Source organism: Lontra canadensis, unplaced genomic scaffold, assembly GCF_010015895.1.
Source record: "Lontra canadensis isolate GAN:19392208 unplaced genomic scaffold, GSC_riverotter_1.0 scaffold89, whole genome shotgun sequence".
Taxonomy (NCBI): Eukaryota; Metazoa; Chordata; class Mammalia; order Carnivora; family Mustelidae; genus Lontra; species Lontra canadensis.
In genome coordinates, this window is record NW_022631083.1 from 5,534,953 (window position 1) to 5,542,984 (window position 8,032).

The window sequence follows — 8,032 nt, forward strand, 5'->3', positions numbered from 1 at the left end:
AGGCTTCCTGCTGAGCAGAAAGCCTGATGTGGGGCTCAATCCCAGAACCCTGGGATCATGACCTGAGCCGAAGGCAGAGGCTTTAACCCACTGAGCCACCCAGGTACCCCTAGACCAGTGGTTTTTAATAGGAGGAACATCTGATAATATCTGGAGAAAACTGGAAGGGGCATCTAGTAGGAAGAGGCTATAGGCATCTGGTGGGTAGAAGCCCGGGATGCTACTACCTGTCCCATAGTGCAGAGAACAGCTCCTCCTCCCTAACAGCAAAGAAATTATCCAGAACAAAATGTCAACATTGCCAAGGTTGAGAAATCCTTCTCTCAAATTTTCATAAGTAACAACGGTGGCTCCCTCTGAGAAGGGAAACTGGAAGACTAGATAGAACCTTTTCATCCCAATGGAAATTTTACATGTGATATCGTCCGTATTTACTGTACTATATGTTAAGCAGTTTTTTAATGTGCATTCTCAAGCTTTTTCAGGCAGGGTATCAGTTCGGTTCCACAAGAGACACTTGTCTATTTTTGTCTCAGATCTCCTCCTTGCTTAGAGCAAAGGACAGACGCAGTGAGTAAGCTTGAGGACAAGAAAAAGTGCTTTGAATTCACAAGTTCCTGGGCCATTTCTGGTCACCCAGGGACAGAAATATCCCTGATGTGTTGACTCTAGAAGTGAAGAAAAGTGTAGCTTTCCTGTACTGCTCTCCTCTGCTCGTGTTGACTCTAGAACTTGGCAGTGCAGAAAGGCAAACGTTCTTTTCCTGCCTTGCATGTATTGCTAAGATAAATAACCTCAGGGATATACATCTCTTATGGCCTGAATGTGCAGTTTTTATAATCCAAGCCATAAATGATCTCTTAAGATATTTTAAATACCGATTTGAGTTTAGCATATAAAATTTACCCACAAAAGTTTTTGCAGGTAGGTCTACAAGGATGTCCATTTCAGCATTATTTATAAATGGCAAGAATCTGAAATAAGAGAGGGATCCAGGAGAAATGTTATGTAAACTATATCCCAGTCATTCTACAGAATATTCTGCTACCATCAAAAAATGAAGTCAATCCAGAGTTCCTGATGGCTCAGTTGGTTGAGTGTCTGAATTTGGCTTAGGTCATGATCTTGGGGTCCTGGGATTGAACCTTGAGTCAGGCTCCCAGCTCAGCTGGAAGTCAGCTTCTTCCTCTCTCTCTTCCTCTGCTTCTCCCCCTGCTCGAGCTCTGTCTCTCTCTCTCTCAAATAAATAAACAAAATCTTTAAAATTAAAAAAAAAATGTGGTGCCCAGGTGGCTCAGTCATTAAGCGTCTGCCTTCTGCTTGGGTCATGATCCCAGGGTTCTGGGATCAAACCCTGCCTCGGGCTCATTCCTCAGCAGGAAGCCTGCTTCTCCCTCTCCTACTCCCCTGCTTGTGTTTCCTCTCTCCCTGTGTCTCTCTCTGTCAAATAAATAAATAAATAAAATCTTTAATAAATAAATAAATAAATAGAATAAAATAAAATAAAATAAATGAAGTCAATCCACACATGTTGAAATGAGATGATCTCTAAGATATGTCACTTGAAAAAAAGCAAGTTTCAGAACAGTCGATATAACAGGCTCCTTTCTGTGTGAATTACAAAAAAAGAATCTTTTAAATTCCGTCTTGGCATATGCACATTTCACTTTCTGGAAAGAATAATAAGAAACTCTCAACAGTAGTTAAGTCTCTCTTTGGGGAAAGGGATGAGGACAAGGGGCAGAGGGAGCGTCACAGACAGCTTTCATTGGTATTTCATACCCTCACACACTGTTTAAACATTGACTGTGTACCTGTGCATACATTATTTTAAGTTTTTCAACAGAGGTTGTCAGGAGGGTAGGAGCAGGGACTGCCTAAAATATTTTTCTTTGTATTACTTTCTATCTATAAAAATGTATACAATGTATAAATATTATACAGGTATATAATATACAATATAATATATACAAATATATACAAATTAAGAAAACATTTACGAATGTAAAAGAAGCAAGAGACAGTGGAATTCAAGAGACAGTTGAATTTAAACTGGTTTTTTAAAAACTACAGCCAAGTCAATTTACAGGAAAAGGGCACAGAAGAGCCTTTATAAGTGAGCGATGCCATTGAACAACTATAAATAGAATATGTCTTCTTATTATAATTATCAGTTCATTATTATTACAGTCACCATTGTCCCTTTTCTTAAAATTTAATTTTATTTTTTCAGTGTTCCAAGATTTATTGTTTATGCGCCACATCCATGCAATCTGTACCCTCCTTAATACCCACCACCAGGCTCACCTAAACCCCCACTCCTCTCCCCTTCAGAATCCTTAGTTTGTTTCTGAGTCCACAGTCTCTCTTGCTTCATCTCCTCCTCCTATTTCCCCCAATTCACCTTTCCTTTCCTTCTCCTAATGTCCTCTGTGTTATTCACCATTGTCCCTTAATCTGTTAGTATTTTTAAGCATCTATTATCAAGCAAAAAGCACTGTGGTTCATTCCACAAAGAAAGCTGAGACAGTCTAGACAAGGACATAGACATATACCCCTTAACTTACCCATCCGCTGAGGCAATAGATTTACACTGCATTATGTCTGCGAACCAGCTAATCTGGGCAAGAGGACTCAGGCAGCTCCTTGGCAAAAATTAGATGCATGAACTGAGCCAGATTCCTCCCTTGTGGACCAAGACCTGAAGACTTCACCAGCATGCTGAGCCCCAGACTTGACAAAAGAGGCTGATTTCAAATAAAGTGCTCACGATTACAATGCACTCAAGCAGGTACACATTTCTAAAACCATGTAATAGGGTGTCTAAATATATCTTTAAACAAAAATTTCTCCTATTAGAAGGGAATGTAAATCTTAGCCAATTGTGGGCAAAATGGGTTATTTAGAGCTGCATCTTATCTAATTCAAGAACTTCTCCCCTCCTTTCTCCTTGACAATGAACTATACTGGGGTTGGGGGTGGGAAAAGGGTGATGCCAGTTCCTGGCCATTCTCTGTAATCGGTTGGCATCCCACAGGGTCCACAGTCTGCTCTGGTTCTTAAAAACAGTTATCCACCTGTGTCATCTGTCAAGGCTGGAGTACAGTGTCCCTCACCCAACTGTGAGGCTCCTCCGAGTATTCTATGGGTCATATAAAGTGTGTAGAACCTTTTGGGACAAAGATCCATAAATAGGCTACCTACGTTTTCATTCCAGTTTTGTGGTTTTTGAACTCTGGGTGCACATTGGAATCAACTGGAGATCTTTAACAAATGTCTGAGTCCCGTCCTTCCCCCAGATCTCCTGATTCAACTGGTCTCGGAGGACAGCTTGGGCATCAGGTTGTTTGTTGTTGTTGTTGTTGTTGTTTTAATGTCTCCAGGTGATTTTGATATGTCTCCCTATCTAAAAACTCTGCCCTACTTCCTCCAGACCACCCACTCAGCTCTCTAAGGTCTCAGGTGAAGAGCGGGGCCCCCAGGTGGCCCCCTGATCAATCAGGTTTCATCCCTTCTTTACCCTCTGACATGACTTATTACTGTGCTAGTTCGTGCAGACACAGCTTTGGTAACAAATATACCCACACGTGTAATGGCTCAACATAAGAGACATTTTTTTGCTCAGTCCAGGTAGTTCCGGGTAGTGTTATGTGTGTGGTAGGGGTCTTTAAGCAGATCTCTGGAACACAAGGTGGCTGCAATTCTGCTATCCTTAAGGGCCAGCTTCCAAAGTTCCTCTGGAGATCACCAAAACAGTCAGCTGAATGGGGACAAGAGCATGGAAACACATGTATGCAAGCTTATTGACGGCCAGGCTTGAAAGTGACCCTTAGATCTTTTTTCCCATTCTATTGGCTAGAACCAGGTATGTGGTCATGTCTAACTGCAAGAGAATCTGGGAAATGTAGTCCAAACATGGTGCCAAGAAGAGGAAAATGGATTTCGATGAACTCTTAATCATCTCTACTGCAATCACTATACAGTTGACCTTGAACAATGTAGGGGTTTGGGCACTGCCCACCAGCCCCCACAATCAAAAATCCAAGTGTAATTTTGACTCCCCCAAAACTTGGCTACGAATAGCCCACTGCTGACCAGTAGCCTTACTGATAACAGGAACAGTTGATTACCACCTACTTGGTATGGTCTAGGCTTTATAGATTGTATTTTTAAGGTAAAGTAAGCTAATGAAAATGTGGTGAAGAAAATACTAAGGAAGAGAAAATACATGTATAGTACTGTGCTGTATTTATTTACAAAATTGGGTACAGTTCAAATGCAGTTCAAACACATGCCTGTTCAAGGGTCAACTCAAGTTACCACCCCTCTTTGCCTTCATCTTAATTAGCTGGCAACACCCTAACTGGTGATGAGCTCATCACCTTCCCTCTTATTGCCAGCACCTAAATATGGTGAGACATGGTTTCACATTTTGTTTATGATTTTAAACCTCAAATGGGGACCCAACCCCTGTGGCCATTTGACATTTCCTTAGTAAGCTGACTCTCCTACTGGCCGGTGTGACCGTTTTATACCTCAACCTCTACTCAGTCTCAGTATGTTGAAAATTGGACTTGAGAAACCCAAACGTGGTCTTCCCCCATACTTCCCCATGTCAGGAAGCAGCACCATCCAGCAAGTTGCTCAACCCAGACACGTGGCCATCATCCTGATTTCCCTCATTCTCTCCCCTTCATCCAACCCATCATCAAGTCTCATCAGCTTTGCCCCTAAAACATATGCTAATCCTACCCTCTTCCACCTCGCTGGACCAAATCACCATTATCTCTCATTTGGAGAGCGGTCCACTGGCTCTTGTCCCTCCTATTCTCCGTAGACAGCCATGGAGAAGTGGGTATTCCTGATACTAGCATGTCACTCCCCTCCTTGATCCCCTAGAGTGACTTTCACTGCACCTATAGAACTCAGCATGGTTACCATGGGCTACTTGTTACCCTCTGCAGAATTCTCACCCCTTCCAGTCCCATCCAACAACCCTCCTCTCCCAGTCCTCAAGCCTCAAGTCTCTTCCCTTCCACAAGATCTTCACACTTGCTGTTCCCTCTCACTAGAATGGTTTTTCTCTTGTCTTTTTAGGGCAAGCTCTTAAACGTCCTTTACATCTCAGTTTAAATCCTAGGGAACAGGACTTCCCTGGCCACACTTCCAAGCGGGTGCCCTTACCTCTGTCACGTTGCTTTCCTCATAGCTCTCACAACTGTTTGTCATTAGTTTTGTGTGTTTATATTGTTCCAAGCTATGAGATTCTTAGTGACAATAGAGGGTATGTCTAGGTCTGTTTTGTTACTGGCTCTCCTGACTGGCTCTGACCCCCAGAGTTACTGGCTCCGATCCCCAGAAAGCCTGTTCTGTGACATCACTGAGAAGGTGCCAGAAGGGGGGAGTGCACTTGCAAGGTCATCATTGTGAGTTCCACCAAGAGCCCTCCAGAGATGTTGGAGAACTCATATTTCATCTTCTTGGTAGCTGTGACCAACAGGGGTGGGACCAAAGTTGATGCTAAGAGCTCTGAATGTACCTCTTCCCTTTCCTAGATTCCTTTAGCACTTCCCCATTTCTGTGCACTGGAGGCACCGGGTCCCATTGTGTCTTTCCTCCTAGATGGCACAGTGTACACAGCAGCTACTGCAGGGTTGTACACGGAGCTCCTTAGAAATTCTTGTAGGGACAATAAACAGATGTCATGCTGGGACCAAGGCATTCACAAGCCCCAGGGGAGTTTCCCTCTAGAGAAAAACCCCTGCAGAGAGGTGGGAAGCCATGTTGTATAGGAAACTTGAGGACCAGCACAGCTCATCAACTCTAATGTCACATGATATGTGACAGCCCAGAGTCCTCAGCTGAACAGATGCTGGGGCACCTGTCCAGCATAACTGTTACAAATTCCAGTGAATGGCATAGAAAGAGCCCAGGGTCAGCTCTCTGAAGGTAAGAAGGGGTTTGGGTAACCACAGGGTCTTCACCTACAGGTCACAGCTGTCCCTGGCCTCAGGCAAACAGGCCAGTAGCCACTAGCATGTGGCACCCATAAGTGCTGTAGCCCACAAGTTGATACCTTGATCATTCAGCTGTTGGACACTCTGCAAAGCATGTGTTGTCGGTCACTGTGGTGGATGACACTAGTGCTCAAAATTCTGAAAGGAGCTTTACAGATGGGCTATGGTCCCAGGAATTATTTATACAGAAAGACTTCTGTACAAGGCAGAAAATATCCTGGATGGTATCAGGGCCCCTTCACTCCACATCTATCATCAATGGACAGATTTTTTTTTCTTTGCTTATTCAAGACATTTTGAAAGAGGTCATGATCAGGATTGTATATTACTTCAACTTCCAGTATAATAGTTTAATAATTAAGTTGGGACTCTATATTGTCTAATAGTTGCAGTTACAACAAAAATGGGGATGGCTTATACTAACTTCAGGAACGTGGAACCCTTGGTGATGGAAGGGAAAGGGGAGGAAAGAGGAATTGAGAGGAGGGACTCTCAGTTATTTCTGTTTATATAAAAAAAAAAACCCAAAAAACCATACCGCAAAGAGCTAAAGCAAATATAGCAAAATACCAACATCTGTTAAATCTGGGAGGTGGAAGCTTTCTGGATGAGTGCAATATTATTTTTTGTACTTTTTTTCTAAATTTGAAAATTTGAAACATTTATAATCAAAATAAACATTTTTTTAAAAGATTTTATTTATTTATTTGACAGACAGAGATCACAAGCAGGCAGAGAGGCAGGCAGAGAGAGAGAGAGGAGGAAGCAGGCTCTCCACTAAGCAGAGAGCCCGATGCGGGGCTCGATCCCAGGACCCTGAGATCATGACCTGAGCCGAAGGCAGAGGCTTTAACCCACTGAGCCATCCAAGCGGCTCTCAAAATAAACATTTTTTAAATGATGGGCTATAGAAGGAAGTAGACTTTATGGAACGTAGGTGCATGTTGGGATATCTTAAAGTTCTTCATATGCTTATTATGCCTTGGAGATGAGAGAAGGGAGGTAAATGTCCCATTTAGATATGTAAAGCATAATAATAATTAGAGCTAACACCTACATATGTGCTTAGTATGTGCGAGGCACAGTTCTAAACCCATTACTCATTAGCCAAATGCCAGTGCAAGCCTCCAACTGGGGACCAGATAATACAACCAAAAAATGGTTTCATTATTGGGGTTTCCACCTTAGACTAAGTGAAATGAAGCAGGAAAGCATGGGGCCAGAAAAGATTAAGCTTCTGTTTCTCAGTGCATGGGTCTCAGAAGTAAGTGAGCCAGGGAGAAATAAAGCTCTTCCTCTGATGTAGCATTTGGTGGGAGATGGACCTGTAGAAAATATGCCCCACTTCTGGAAAAGACCAGGGACCAGATGCTATAAGGGGACAGAAATGCTGGCATGGCTGCCATTCCCAGTTACTCTTCCTTCCCCTGAAGATAACCACTCTCGCCCTGCTTACTCCACTGATCACTCTGGCTTGTTTGTGACACTTGCATAAATGGGTGTTCTTATGTCTTGCTTGTTTTACTTCACATTATATTTGTGAGTTTTATTTAAATGATTGCACATACCAATAGTTCATTCATTTTCATTGCTATAGAGTTTTCCAGCATATGAATATGTTATAATTTATCATCCCATGATACTATTGATGGACATGTGGGGAGTCCCCAGTTTGAGGCTATTTTGAATGGTGCTATACTGAATGTTCTTGTGTCCTGTCTTTGGATACAAATAAATATGTGCATTTCTGCTGCATATATCCCTAGGGTATACCTTTGTTCAGCTTTTGTACACACATCAAACAGTTGTCCAAACTGATCACACCAATTTCCACTCCCTCCATCAGTGTGTGAGAGTTCAAGATATCCTTGAATATCATCAAAACTCAAATTTGTCTGGTTGTTGTCATTTTTTAAAGATTTTTTTTATATATTTGGCAGAGATCACAAGTAGGCAGAGAGGCAGGCAGAGAGAGGGGGTGAAGCAGATTCCCTGCTACGCAAAGAGCCCGATTC